This window comes from Prorops nasuta, unplaced genomic scaffold, assembly GCF_024137725.1.
Source record: "Prorops nasuta isolate Cenicafe-Biocafe unplaced genomic scaffold, Cenicafe_Pnas_1.2 PNAS00023, whole genome shotgun sequence".
In the NCBI taxonomy this organism is placed as follows: Eukaryota; Metazoa; Arthropoda; class Insecta; order Hymenoptera; family Bethylidae; genus Prorops; species Prorops nasuta.
Window position 1 is genome coordinate 1,146,128 of NW_027116820.1, and position 15,850 is coordinate 1,161,977.

Here is a 15,850-nt window from a genome sequence, read left to right on the forward strand (position 1 = left end):
ATTATAATAGCGCGCATCAAATATAAATTTAAAACAGATTTCAAAATTATCTTGGTTGCGCTATTGTAGTTTTTCTAAAAAATCTACATTTATTAGAATATTTGTTTCTTCCTGGTCTCAAATTACTCACTGAAGTTTGGTGAAGCGTCATAAAGGCTCCCTTTTTTTAAATTATTGATAGAAAATAAAATATAATAATTAATATCCGATTTTTATTATTATTTTGTTTTTAATCCAGATATAATAATCCTTTATGTCAATTCAGCAGATCAATACGAATAAATTGGTCCCTACGAAAATATTCAAATTTCCAAAATTGTGGAAAATCATTTGGAAGCTCTTAGTTGCGGTTCAATACATCCCCTTAAAAATAGGTTTTACATCTACTATTATATTGTTTCAGAAATACTAGCCATCATCGGCCCAGGTAGAATTCGAATATTTTCTTTCCACGCGTAACATTGTTTTGAGAGAAAGTTTCCACTCGCTTATATACTAAAATTTAAAAAACTTTAAAATTCTTTACTTTTCTTAAAAATTAAAAGAACTAGACAAAAATTAATCAATCGATATTATATGTATATTTTTTCTATACTCCGCAGTAAATTTACGCTCTTTTAAAGGTATACTTCTAGATTTTGAATACAGGCTAAAAAAATTATTTGTATTTTAAATGGTCTCAATTTGTTTTATTCAGTTATGATTTCGCCAAAATATATTAAATATTAAGCCTAGTGTACAATCTGAAGATCATTTCCAAAATGGTTAAAAATTTACTGTTATTAAGGGACTCAATACACAATTATTGACAGGTGTCCATTTTCGAAAATCTGTTTTAAGTGTTTCTTGCTACAGCCTAATGCACGGGATTACTATGAATATTTTGTGTTGACAAACTTTTGAAGTCCCACTTGATTCCAGGTTTTTAAAAGCTAGTTTTTCGAATAATTAAACAATTAAGTGTACGCTCGGTAAACACTAGGGTAAAGTTTGTTTATATTTTAAATAAATATAACTATTATTTTCTTTTTCGTTTCTTTAAAAAAAAATAAGCATGTTATGAGTTATAGCAGTATATTTTTTTTAGGAAAGTAAAGACAAATTTTTGAAAAATTACTAAAAATACTATAACTTTTGAAATTCCGACGTGATTTTTAGTGTAGAGTAATAAATAATAAAATGAAGCTTATTTCCTCAACTTATATTTAATATCTGAACAAAACCTGTTAAAATTGCTTTCGCTTAGTTATACAGTGCACAATATTTTCTTCCTTTTTTTATTATTCAAGAAAGTAACGTCCACAAAACTGGAGATCAAGTAGAAGACTAAAAATTTGACACACATAATATTTACTGATGATATGTAGGGGAGAGTGGGGCAAAATGATCCCCCTAAGGCCAAATCCATCCTGGTGACGCTATTATTGATTTTAACATAGCAAAAATTTTATGTAACGAAGATCACATATTACTTTACATTTCTGCGTAGTCGTGACAATTAAATTGTTAAAGATGTTTTTTACTAGTCAATTTAAAGTAAATCTTACAAAAGGATCATTTTAACCTCACCCGTGGGGTAAAATGATCCCATGCCGAATAATTTAAAATAATGAATTTATATTTATATATACGATAGACAAAAGCTTTAAAACTTTCAACAAAAAAGTAGAAAAGCATACTTTTGTGCTAACATTATGAATTTTATGAAAAGAAAACATGCTATTCAAGTATAATCTCTTAAGGGGATGCATTGAGCGACTCAAACACTCATTCAAGTTTATCTTTAAAATTATTAGGAATTTGTACTTTTTTGTAGAGATTAAATTTACTCTTTTGACTGTTCTGAAGCGCGCTACAAACTCGGTTTCTCAAAATTATAAAAAATAATTTTCATAAAAATTATGAATACTTGTAATTTTGTTGGTCATAATAATATTGAAAATTAGGCCTTGTAGCGCGCTAAGGAAAAGTTCTATGACTAATTTGAGACCAAGAAGAAACAAATATACCTAAAAATGTGGAAGATTTTTTTGAAAAACTAAATTAGCTATTGAAAGACAAGTTTTACACTATTTTACGGACGGAGAAGTTTCACAGTGCGTTAGACAAGGACAAGCCTATTAGCTCTCTTCGGTTCAGAAGGGGTACCCACTCTCTCCCCACCATTTGCCGCTAAACAAACCAACTCTCCTACACACAGCAAGGTGTCTGGCTAACGCTGCCTGTCGGTGTGAATCCGTAGCGGAATGGAAGAACAAATAATTATTTGTAGATTTCAGGGTTAGGTTTTCGTATATCCGGCGTTGTATCGCTCTTCCATATCATTTCGGGAGGCTACAGTAAAATTTTCAAAATATTTTGTCAACTACAAGTCTCAAAAAACTTGAATTAGCTGACGAAAGCATGACTCGTATCAGCCGACGCTGATGCGCTACACAACTTAGTGATCAGCGTCGGCTGCTACGAGTCACGCTTTAGTCAACTAATTCAAGTTTTTTGAGACTTGTAGATGATAAAATATGTTGAAAATTTTACTGTAGCCTCCCGAAATGATATGGAAGAGCGATACAACGCCGGATATACGAAAACCTAACCCTGAAATCTACAAATAATTATTTGTTCTTCCATTCCGCTACAGATTCACACCGACAGGCAGCGTTAGCCAGACACCTTGCTGTGTGTAGGAGAGTTGGTTTGTTTAGCGGGAAATGGTGGGGAGAGAGTGGGTACCCCTTCTGAACCGAAGAGAGCTAATAGGCTTGTCCTTGTCTAACGCACTGTGAAACTTCTCCGTCCGTAAAATAGTGTAAAACTTGTCTTTCAATAGCTAATTTAGTTTTTCAAAAAAATCTTCCACATTTTTGGTATATTTGTTTCTTCTTGGTCTCAAATTAGTCATAGAACTTTTCCTTAGCGCGCTACAAAGCCTAATTTTTAATATTATTATGACCAACAAAATTACAAGTATTCATAATTTTTATGATAATTATTTTTTATAATTTTGAGAAACCGAGTTTGTAGCGCGCTTCAGTACAGTCAAAAGAGTAAATTTAATCTCTACAAAAAAGTACATATTCCTAATAATTTGGAAGATAAACTTGAATGAGTGTTTGAGTCGCTCAATGCATCCCCTTAAATCGCGAAAAGCGTGAAAAAAGTACACTGGATCTAATCTTCTCCATAAGCTTCGTTTTTAAACCGTTTGTTGTATGAAAAATATATTCGTTATCATTATCGTTACTACTTTTTGAGCACCGGCTGCTTCTTACCAATGAAACCACTATAGGATCGTTTTGCCCCAAATCCGTTGCCCATCCTTCATCGAATCTTAAAATTTTACCAAATCCGATTTTAAATTAATTTTAAGAAGAAATAAAAGTTCATACTTATTATTATGATTTACCTAATTAAGCGATTTGAAATGTATCCCAATATTTATTTCCTATACGATTCAAAAATCGCTTATCTTACAGAAAAATGATGAAAAATACATAAATGCCGCTACCAATTTTTTAGGTATTCAAAATAGACATTACAATATTATATGATGTATTTAAAAGTTTATATTTTAATATTGATTAATTTTTAAACGAATAGTATCAATAGTTTTGATAAAACCCTCAGGGTTCACTTTACCCCGAGGGATCATTTTGCCCCACTCTCCCCTATATATATATCCTTCAATGTGTTCACCATATATAAATGTTGCACTCTCTATAGGTTGAAGAAGTAGTTCAGATATTGAAGAATTAGACGTACAAATAAAAATCATTTATTTACGTAATTCTAAACAATATTAGTTTCTTGCACAAAACGTCTTTGTGAAAACAAATAGGAAGTAGCTTTAAAAAAGTTATATGCAAAATTTGACATCTTTTATGATTAATGAGATATACATCTTTTTTATACATTTACGTTTCTATGCTCCGCGGTGTCGTCTTAAATACTGCACTCTTTATATCTGTATATTGTAACGCAGTTCTCCGTTACGTACATACGAGATACCGATTAAAGAATGTAAAAGCTACCGAACAGTGGATATTATTAATCCCTACGTTACCGACTCGTGACATAGGCTCACGAGTGGATTATAGCTAACGTCAAGGATAGACCCCGTTGACAGGCAGAAGCCCGGATGAAAAGACCAGCGCTCCAGGAAACGATGTCCAGTTTGTTCTGAGAAGTAAGACAGGGCCATGCCAAACAACCCAGGCAACCTGAGATAAGGAGAAGCGGCCTCTGGGAGTCCTAAAAAGAATGACCGTGTCTATAAGTCCCCACGAGGAGGGGAGATAGAACATCAAGTCAGGCTTGAACGCTTGTTACGCACTTCAAGCAGGCTGTGCGAATGTCGTGCGCAGACTGCCATAGCAGGCAGTCGGAACGCGACCATGGGACTTGGCTGATGTGTCCAACGACCGCCACTAATGGCCTGCAAGATTTTTTTGATGCGTTTAGGAACCATACCTCCCCATGGTTTTATTCTCGCCTAGACTAGTTTCTACATTGAGTGACTGGAAAGAGTATAGGAAGTGTATGATAGGATATCCTTTTTTAAATGCATTAAAGAGAAAGAGAGAGCCTTATACCGCGTTCAACGTGGTTTCTCCAGGCCTTCGTTTCTTATTTTCTTATCTCGGACGTCGTCATTGCTCTTCTCCCTCTAACTCATGGATTTCTATCTGCGTCTTTGTCTAAAATAATTCTACGCCACTGGGTGATTTTTTTGGTGAGTCTATACCACTGGACCTATCTGTGAGTCTTGTGAGAGTAGTGAAAAGTGCAGAAATGTCAGTCTGACAGCGCGGATTCTTAATCAAACGAGTGTTAGTATAAATTGTTAAAGAGTTTTAATTTGTTGGAAAATATTAATCAGTTTTAGTGAAGTTATAAAATTTTTAATGACTTTTCTGGATTATGGAAAAAAGCAGGTATAATAAATTTTTTATACTTCTAAAAACATACATTACGTATTAAGGAAAAATGTAATATAATTCTTGTCAAAATTAACTTAATATATAAATGTTTTAAACAAATAGATTCATGAATTTAAATAAGAAATACATAATAAAAAATATTATTATAATTTTTTATATAAAATGCAGATCCTTGCGAATTTATTATCATATATCTAGTTAATTGGTAAAATTACTGCTAATTATAATGGCTCTTTTTCCCAGGTGTAAAGGTTCTACGGATGGTCCTACCAAGAGTAAAGTGCATACGTCTTGGTGATTTCAACCAGAGGAATTAATTAACGCTAAGGAATGGAACACAGAATCAGATTACGCAGCATGTTCTCTATATCTATAATAAGCTCACTTGTTTTCTTAGATAAGTAATATTATTGATAACCATATATAAAATGTATTCAAACATGATCCTTTGTGGTTTCTCTTATGTTTCGCAGGTCAAATTTTCTAATAAAGCTGATGAGCTGCATTCAACTGGTGAATAAAAATGAGGCCAGGCTATGTGTCAATTCTGCTGCATCAAATTTGGAATCTCAATGCAGAAGCGAAATGGAAATATTAAAAAAAGATTTGTTATTCAGGTATTATTTAAATAAGATCTAAATATATCAATATGGCAATTACTGGCAGTCATTTTTCAAACTTGTTATATCTAAACTTATTTTCTTTGCTGTTTTAGGGCCAGTAAATATTAGATTCCGCCTTCAGTATTTGGTTTGAATAACTGTCCTGCATTTGAAACGAAGATGGAAGAAAATCTTATATATAGAAGTTAGGGTACAAGATAATGAATTAATCTTTCAAAATACTTTTCTTTTCTTTATTTAGATTACGTTTATATATTGTACTGTGAATTATAAAAGATATATCGTAATGGGTATTAGAAAAGATATAAAACATGAATGAGAATGGGCGGTTTGCAGCTCATTTGATAAAGTTAGCAAGCAACTTCAAGGATCCCTTCTACTAGAGTATGGCACTCCATTAATGACCCATCACTCATTACGGCAGCGAAGTGCTACTTACCCGATACATTGTGAAAAGCAATTAGGCAAAGCAAAATTAAAGATTCTTTTGCAATCACTGCCAATGAGATGTGAATCTGGAATATCTAAAATAATTGTTTTTGTATACTGACAATTAACAGGTATTTAAAAAACTTGTATTAATTACTATATATTGTATTGCAAGATGCAAGGAATTTGGTGCATTAAACGAAGACAAATGGGAAATGTTCTTACTTGGGCACAGAGATCAGCGCAAGATAATGGATTTGTTATATCGCTGATCAATTCTTGATACGTTATGCTGATAATGGCGAATTAGAATGTCGTTAATTACTCGAGAATTTAGGATCCTGTGTGCTGGCTATTAAAAGACCCACATTGTTACGTTGGTGAATATTATACTTATAGTTAGTATCAAAAATAACGCAAATGAAGTATATTTTGTATTGATTTATAAAACTTATTTAATTGCACGTAAATTTTGTGAATATCATCAATAGTATGAAAACGGAGAGGTCAAGGATGCAACGAGTTTGTTGGTCAACCTTTGGTTTCCAATTTAAAACCTATATAGTAAGATATTTATATATAGCTGGTGTTGTTGAACAATTTGTATATCTAATACGAATACTAATAAGCTTTACGTTTCGTTTTCCTAGTTTCTGGCCTATTCTTTTGATTGACGAAATACCATTATTGGATGCAGAAGACGTTCTTCTTTTGTCGAACGATATTTTTGAGCTTTACGCTGTATATTGATAATGAATCAAATAAAATTCTAGGAGAAGGCAGATATTTTCAGACTAGTGGCAGCTAGAAATTTGGCGCAAGCATTAAACCTGGAAGGATATCAAGAACAGTATAAAATCATTCCTGAGTATGATCAAATATATTTTAGCTTTTTAAAATGACTCCATACGCGAGCCTTAATTATTTTATAAAAACTGTTACTTGTACAAATAAAAGGAATATATTATGTGCCTTCGCGAATAAAGTATACATACCCCTTACGATATATCTTTTATAATTCACAGTACAATATATAAACGTAATCTAAATAAAGAAAAGAAAAATATTTTGAAAGATTAATTCATTATCCTGTACCCTACATTCTATATATAAGATTTTCTTCCATCTTCGTTTCAAATGCAGGACAGTTATTCAAACCAAATACTGAAGGCGGAATCTAATATTTACTGGACCTAAAACAGCAAAGAAAATAAGTTTAGATGTAACTAGTTTGAAAAATCACTTCCAGTAATTGCTATATTGATACATTTAGATCATATTTAAATAACACCTGAATAACTAATCTTTTTTGAATATTTCCAATTTCGTTTTTGCATTGAGATTCCAAATTTAAAGCAGCAGAATTGACACATAGCCTGGCCTAATTTTTATTCACCAAATAGATGCAGCTCATCAGCCTTATTAGAACATTTGACCTGCGAAACATAAGAGAAACCACAAAGGATCATGTTTGAATACATTTTATATATGGTTATCAATAATATCACTTATCTAAGAAAACAGGTGGGCTTATTATAGATATGGAGAGCATGCTGCGTAATCTGAATCTGTGTTCCATTCCTTAGCGTTGTTTAATTCCTCTGGTTGAAATCAGCATGACGTATACACTTTACTCTTGGTAGGACCTTCCGTAGAACCTTTAAACCTGGGAAAAAGAGCCATTATAATTAGAAGTAATTTTACCAATTAACTAGATATATGATAATAAATACGCAAGGATCTGCATTTTATATAAAAAATTATAATAATATTTTTTATTATGTATTTCTTATTTAAATTCATGAATCTATTTGTTTAAAACATTTATATATTAAGTTAATTTTGACAAGAATTATATTACATTTTTCCTTAATATGTAATGTATGTTTTTAGAAGTATAAAAAATTTATTATACCTGCTTTTTTCGATAATCCAGAAAAGTCATTAAAAATTTTATAACTTCACTAAAACTGATTAATACTTTCCAACAAATTAAAACTCTTTAACAATTTATACTAACACTCGTTTGATTAAGAATCCGCGCTGTCAGACTGACAATTCTGCACTTTTCACTACTCTCACAAGACTCACAGATAGGTCCAGTGGTATAGAATCACCAAAAAATCACCCAGTGGCATAGAATTATTTTAGACAAAGACGCAGATAGAAATCCATGAGTTAGAGAGAGAAGAGCAATGGCGACGTGCGAGATAGGAAAATAAGAAACGAAGGCCTGGAGAAACCACGTTGAACGCGGTATAAGGCTCTCTCTTTCTCTTCAAGGCTTTTAAAAAAGGATATCCTATCATACACTTCCTATACTCTTTCCAGTCACTCAATGTAGAAACTAGTCCAGGCGGGGATAAAACCATGGGGAGGTATGGTTCCTAAACGCATCAAAAAAATCTTGTAGGCCATTAGTGATGGTCATTGTCCGTGCGTGCTGGTGAGCGCGTGACGCGGCACTCAGACAGCCATGGGTCGGTTCGCGTACGTGAGGCGTGTGCTATAGGCCAGCCTGCACGTACGTCACGACTGGTTACCGGCCAATGCATAGTGGGTTGTGCAGGGGCGTAGTAGCCCGTTGGAATGTGTCCCGGTGCCCTCCGTCATCCCATAGGCTTACGCTATGGCTGGACGGGCCGCGAAGTGGTGGTCCGCTCCTGGCAAACTCTATGCTTGGCAATGATACTTCATGTTCCAGCGTTGCCAACTCCGCAATTTTGATTATACTACGCTGTACAGTGATGTCAGTGATGCCAGAATCAAGCTTCATTTTCGTTGCTAAAAGCTTGATTCTGGCATCACTGACATCACTGTACAGCGTAATATAATCAAAATGGCGGAGCTGGCAACGTTGATACAGATTCCCCTTAAAACGCGTTTTTCTCAAAACCATTTTTGCCGAATTGGCGGTACGAATAACTCAAAAACTTCTTAAACGATTTAAAAATTATTAGTTTTGATTTAAAGGTAATAAAATTCTTCTATAGGTGAACCTGAAATTGAAAATACTTTACGAATTAATATTTAGTCATCTATTTTAAAAATGATCAAAATATGGTTAAAATTATACCTTATTTTTCACAGTTGATACTTAAGTTTAAATTACCATTTTTTTTCAATGAAGCTAGGTCCATCCAGAGGGAAAATTTATAAGGATATTGTAGTAAAAAAAGAAAAACATGAATTTTTGCCTTTTTAGGAAAGCTAATACGTCATACTGTTTGTGGATGTGTGTGTTCATGCGGACGCTATAAGTTTGAAGTTAAATAACTTTTTTTGTAATTCAACTAAAAATAAATACGATATCCTTTTTGAGAATACATACAAGCAACAGCAAAAATAGCCGAACCAAATAAATATTCCCTTAACCCTGAAAAAAAATCCAAAAATCTGCTATTTTTTCGTGGTATTAAACTAGGCGCCCGCCCTTAAATTGACAATATGAGCCATACACCGAAAATGTTGATCGTCTATATTAGTACAGTTGAGCCCAATAATCTGGCGTTAGGCGAGGAGAAGCAGGAGATTAAGGGGCAAGGGGTATTTAGGGAATTAACGGGTTCAGGGTGTAACGAAACGACCGCCTTTTCTCGTAACTGGAGGTTCGTGATGACAACTCGAGTACTTGTGTAAAATTTCGTTCGAATCGGTCAAGGGGTTTAAAAGTTATTTCCATTTAAAAATCACCCTTTTTCGGTCCTTTTCAAACGATTTTAACTACACAATGGAAAGTGGAGAAAGTGAAAAAACAATTGATGAATACCCTGCTAGAATGTAAAAATTATCGATCGCGCGCACGATAATTCATTTGCTATTTATTTCTATAATCTGACTATTAGATTTTAGAAATAAACAGCAAAATCCTTTTCAATACAATTTCAATTCAATTCAGTACAAGTATCATTGACTGAATTGATGGAAAGAGCGAGAGGACGCAATGAAAAGGAAAATAGCAGAAGCTAAGATGTCGTGCGAGTGCACTAATAATTTAATAAGCAATGCATAAGGTCATTCTCTTTCTACTAACGAAGCTAAAGAGAATGATTTAAAATCAATGCATTGATGATAAAGAAAATTAAACTTACCCATTTCACGTTCTTCAAGTTCCTTTACATCGAAGTTTTTGAAAATGCTTCAGACTGGCTCCTCGATGATTTTCACAAAGCACTACCACTGATTTTGTCTTCAATCACTCGAGAATTTAAAGAAATAAGTATTAACCTATGTTTTCTCACAACACTGGTTAATTTGACACTTTTGAACTGTTTGAAGTAGGCTGAAGAGAGAGACACAGAGAGAAAGAATAATGAATAATTATTTTCGACCACTCTTTATCAGCCTTCTTCACTTTGCTAACTGCTCTTCTCTCTACCCCGCTACAACTATTTCATCGTAGAAGCGTGTGTGTGCGTACAAAGATAAATGTTAAAGCAATAATTCTCCTTGAAACGATTTTCAACTTGGAAAATTTTTATGTTTTACTTTCGGCTTTTTCTGAAATGAAAAACAAGATTTTACCATTAAATTTAAATGTTTATTTAAAAAATACAATGATTTATAAAATACAATAAGTTAAAAAACATTCATAAAATAAAATATATATTTGGCAGATATCGTGGCAGTTTATTATTATAGTGGGACAAATTAAGCAGCAGGTGTGAGAAATTATACAAAACGCTACGCAAAGCTACGACGTTTAACGACAAAGTAATCGCACGATTAATTCAGCGATTTAAAGACACGGGATCTTGCCTCGTCGCTAATGAAGGTGGAAGACCGAGGACAACACGCACTTCAAGAAGGGAAGAAGAAATATTAGAAATATTCGAAGAGCATCCTGAAAAAAGTACGCGTAGCGTAGCAAGACAGCTTGGTGTAGATCACATGTCTGTACACCAAGTATTGAAGGAAGATTCGCAACATCCGTACAAGATCTGCCGCGTACAAGAGTTCCGGCCTACGGATTATGCAAAACGAGTTACGTTTTGCCAGTGGCTACTCGAAAGGGAGAGTCAAGAGCCAGGATTCAGCAGAAGAATTCTATTCTCAGATGAGAGCAAATTCGACCATGAAGGAGTCTTCAATACCAGGAACAATCATTGTTGGAGCAGAGTGAATCCCTACGCAACACAACCTAGGGCATTCCAGAAACGGTTTAGCTTAAATTTGTGGAGAGGACTTTAATAATCCGATCGGTTGGCTAGAGAAATTTATCATAAATTCCTCAAGAATGAGCTCTCAGAGATTTTAGAGAGGTGCTATTGGACATCAGAAGAGGCACGTGGTTTCAGAAAGATGAAACTGGACCACATTATCAGAGTCATGAGAGCAACCCTTCACGACTTTCCACGCAGATGAATTGGGTGACTAGACTTATGGAGTGGCCCCCACAATCACCAGATCTTGATCTGCTTAATTTCTTCTTGTGAGGCTATTTGAAGAATTCCCTCTACGACGACTTTGTTGATGACTTGGATGATTGGCAATTCGCTTGAATGTAGCCCTGCTTGGTAATTCCGAAGAAGCTGTGGATTCCATGGCCAACTTATAAAAAAAAACGGGCCATGTCTTCAAGAAAATGTCAGCTGTAAAAAGTTTTATAGTTATTTATAAAAGTAAATGAATACAAATGTTAAAATAGCATAAATTTAACGAATACATACAGCAAATGCTCGAAATTTTGACCATTTACTTGAATACATAGCCTCGCTCTTCTTAATAAGTTGGACTGCATGGAGTCCAGCATTTCCTCGGAAATTTCCGCGAGGGCTATGTCCAAGCGTGCCGCCATATCGTCCTGGTCATCAACTATACCGCCTGTGTAGACGGAATTCTTCAAGTAGCCCCACAAGAAGAAATCAAGCGGATTTAGATCCGGTGATCTTGGGGACCACTCCACAGGTCCTCGTCGTCCAATCCATCTGCGTGGAAAGATGTCGTGAAGGGTTGCTCTCACAACTCTGTGATAATGTGGTCCAGCTCCATCTTGCCGAAACCACATGCCTCTTCTAATTTCCAATGGCACCTCTTCTAAAATCTCTGGTAACTCATTCCTGAGGAAATTATCATAAATTACCCCAGTCAACCGATCGGGAATTACAACAGGACCTATCTGTAAAAATAGATACATTATTAGTAACTTGTTTGAAAACATAATAATATCCGTGAAATTTATCATCTTACCACATAGTTCCCTATAATTCTTCCCCATAAATTTATGCTCCATTTTCTCTGGAATGCCCTAGGTTGTGTTGCATAAGGATTCACTCTGCTCCAACAATGATTGTTCCTGGTATTGAAGACTCCTTCATGGTCGAATTTGCTCTCATCTGAGAATAGAATTCTTCTGCTGAATCCTGGCTCTTGACTCTCCCTTTCGAGTAGCCACTGGCAAAAAGTAACTCGTTTTGCATAATCCGTAGGCCGGAACTCTTGTACGCGGCAGATCTTGTACGGATGTTGCGAATCTTCCTTCAATACTCGGTGTACAGACATGTGATCTACACCAAGCTGTCTTGCTACGCTACGCGTACTTTTTTCAGGATGCTCTTCGAATATTTCTAATATTTCTTCTTCCCTTCTTGAAGTGCGTGTTGTCCTCCGTCTTCCACCTTCATTAGCGACGAGGCATGATCCCGTGTCTTTAAATAGCTGAATTAATCGTGCGATTACTTTGCTGTCAGGATGCCGTCTTTCTGGGTAGCGTTCTGCATAATTTCTCACTGCTGCTGCTCTGTTTGCTCCACTACAATAATAAACTTCCACGATATCTGCCATTTCGCGGGGTATGTAACTCATTATATTTTTTATCGCCTAATCTCGTCGAGCTCTTTAATGCGACTGACATTATTTAGTAACTAGGCAACGATGATACTAGAATTGGTACTATTACAACTAAAAAATACTTAGTATCCAAATAAATTAGCGTATGTAGTTCATGTATGTAATCCCCCTCTACCAGACTGTTTGATCGAACTCCGGCAAAATTTTAAATCATTGCTAAGTAAACGGTGGACTGCGCTTTCAAATGTTTAATGCTTAAAATTTTGCAAGTAAAAAATCGATAAAACGGAAAATATCATTTAAAACATTTATCTTTGTACGCACACACACGCTTTTACGATGAAATAGTTGTAGCGGGGTAGAGAGAAGAGCAGTTAGCAAAGTGAAGAAGGCTGATAAAGAGTGGTCGAAAGTAATTATTGATTATTCTTTCTCTCTGTGTCTCTCTCTTCAGCCTACTTCAAACAGTTCAAAAGTGTCAAATTAACCAGTGTTGTGAGAAAACATAGGTTAATACTTATTTCTTTAAATTCTCGAGTGATTGAAGACAAAATCAGTGGTAGTGCTTTGTGAAAATCATCGAGGAGCCAGTCTGAAGCATTTTCAAAAACTTCGATGTAAAGGAACTTGGAGAACGTAAAATGGGTAAGTTTAATTTTCTTTATCATCAATGCATTGATTTTAAATCATTCTCTTTAGCTTCGTTAGTAGAAAGAGAATGACCCCATGCATTGCTTATTAAATTATTAGTGCACTCGCACGACATCTTAGCTTCTGCTATTTTCCTTTTCATTGCGTCCTCTCGCTCTTTCCATCAATTCAGTCAATGATACTTGTACTGAATTGAATTGAAATTGTATTGAAAAGGATTTTGCTGTTTATTTCTAAAATCTAATAGTCAGATTATAGAAATAAATAGCAAATGTATTATCGTGCGCGCGATCGATAATTTTTACATTCTAGCAGGGTATTCATCAATTGTTTTTTCGCTTTCTCCACTTTCCATTGTGTAGTTAAAATCGTTCGAAAAGGACCGAAAAAGGGTGATTTTTAAATGGAAATAACTTTTAAACCCCTTGACCGATTCGAACGAAATTTTACACAAGTACTCGAGTTGTCATCACGAACCTCCAGTTACGAGAAAAGGCGGTCGTTTCGCTACACCCTGTATACAATTCTAGTTCCCTAACTTTACATTTGTCCACTTTTGAAATGTCAATTAAATGTAAACAAAGTTTACAGTTTTTAAATCTAAGTTACGGAAAAGTTTAAGAAAAGATTATAATGAATAACAGGAAAAGAGAGGATATCAGATGAGTTTGATTAATTATTATAAATATGTGAAAATATATTTGAAGATTGTTAAGAAGATATCCTTTGTGGTTATTTGATTTTAATTACAGGTTAAATTATGCGTTTTATCTCAACTTGGATGAGGAAGGATTAATTTATCAAAACTTCTAATGCGATTTTGACATCTAAATACATTTTATTATGATAAAGAAGGTTAGATTGGTTATTACATCCATTCATGTTAATTGGAAACATAAGTTGAAGATTAATTGATAAAAATGAAAGGTAAGTTAACTTTAATGTTGTTAAAAATGAAATTAACTCTGTGGTTGTATTAATGTATAAGTTTTATTTTTTGGTTTCTCACCATGACACATAATACAATATTATTATATATGTATTTAAGTTTAAAATTACAGTACAAAATTATAATTACATTTAATATTGTAGGGCATAACCATTTGCGGCAATTACCTCTTCCAAACGGCGCGGAAAAGATTGGACAAGATTTTGGCAAATCTGTGGTTCGTTTCTTAACTCTTACCATACTCTTCTTACGTGACACCTTAGCTCATGTTTGGTCCTCTCTTGTTCTGGTCTCCAGCGTTTTACCATTATACCCCAGACATTTTCTATTAAATTGAGATCTGGGGATCTCGATGGCCAAATCATCCTTTCAATTTCAGGATGTTCTGCAAACCATTCACGTGTCATTTTGGATGTGTGCACACTGGAGTTATCCTGGACAAATTGGATCATTGGTAAGTCGTGGACCGGATACATCCTTCTGACACTAGGCAGCATATGATTTTCTAGGATGCTTGTATACACTGCTGAATTCATCTTAGTGTCAATTTCAATTAAATCACCCACACCGTCTCCTGAAATCCAACCCCAATAAGCAATAGTTATCCTATTATTTCTGTTCATAGGTAGGACATATTTATCATTAAATCTGGTTCCATCCGGTCGCCAAACATGTATCCTCCCACCTTCAGAAGATTGAAACACCTTTTCATCAGTCCAAATAACTTTACGCCAGAATTCATCTCCTTTGCTCAAGTGCTCCAAGGCAAATCCAACTCTGTCCTCTCTGTGCTGAGCTGATAATTTTATTTTGTGCACAGCATGGTGGCAATGGATTCCAGCTTCGTGCAACCTTCTGCGTACAGTCATCTTTGATATGTTCAGATCTAATTTTCTTAATATGCTTGACGTAGGCTGGAAAGGATCTTCGTTCATTGTTTCTACATTTTTTCTATTCTCCTCTTGCGATGTTAATCTGGGTCTTTTGTTATTTTTCCTTCTATCCTCCAATCCTGAATATCCCTCTTCTCTATATCTTTTAATCCATTTATTAATCGTAGACTTATGCAGCTGCAGCTGATCAGATATATCCACTGAACTCATTCCTGCTTTCCAAAAACCAATAACTTCTCCTTTCTTTATTAAAGTTTCACTATTAATTGACATCTTTTGAAGTTTTAATTTTTAAAGAAACGATTATTGAACTGTGTAACACCTTTTGAGAGAAAACAAAACACAACAATAAAAGAAACGAAACGATAAAACAAATAACAATCAAGTCGATTTTCGTTTCTTTTATTGTTGTGTTTTTTTTTTCTCTCAAAAGGTGTTACACAGTTCAATAATCGTTTCTTTAAAAATTAAAACTTCAAAAGATGTCAATTAATAGTGAAACTTTAATAAAGAAAGGAGAAGTTATTGGTTTTTGGAAAGCAGGAATGAGTTCAGTGGATATATCTGATCAGCTGCAGC

At 34.4% G+C, this 15,850-nt stretch overlaps 1 protein-coding gene across 6 annotated transcripts in view; it reads left to right on the plus strand.

The window, feature by feature from the left end:
- Window positions 1-15,850, plus strand: part of Lpin (phosphatidate phosphatase LPIN) — a 290,109-nt gene that overhangs the window by 163,910 nt on the left and 110,349 nt on the right. The window lies entirely within an intron of this gene.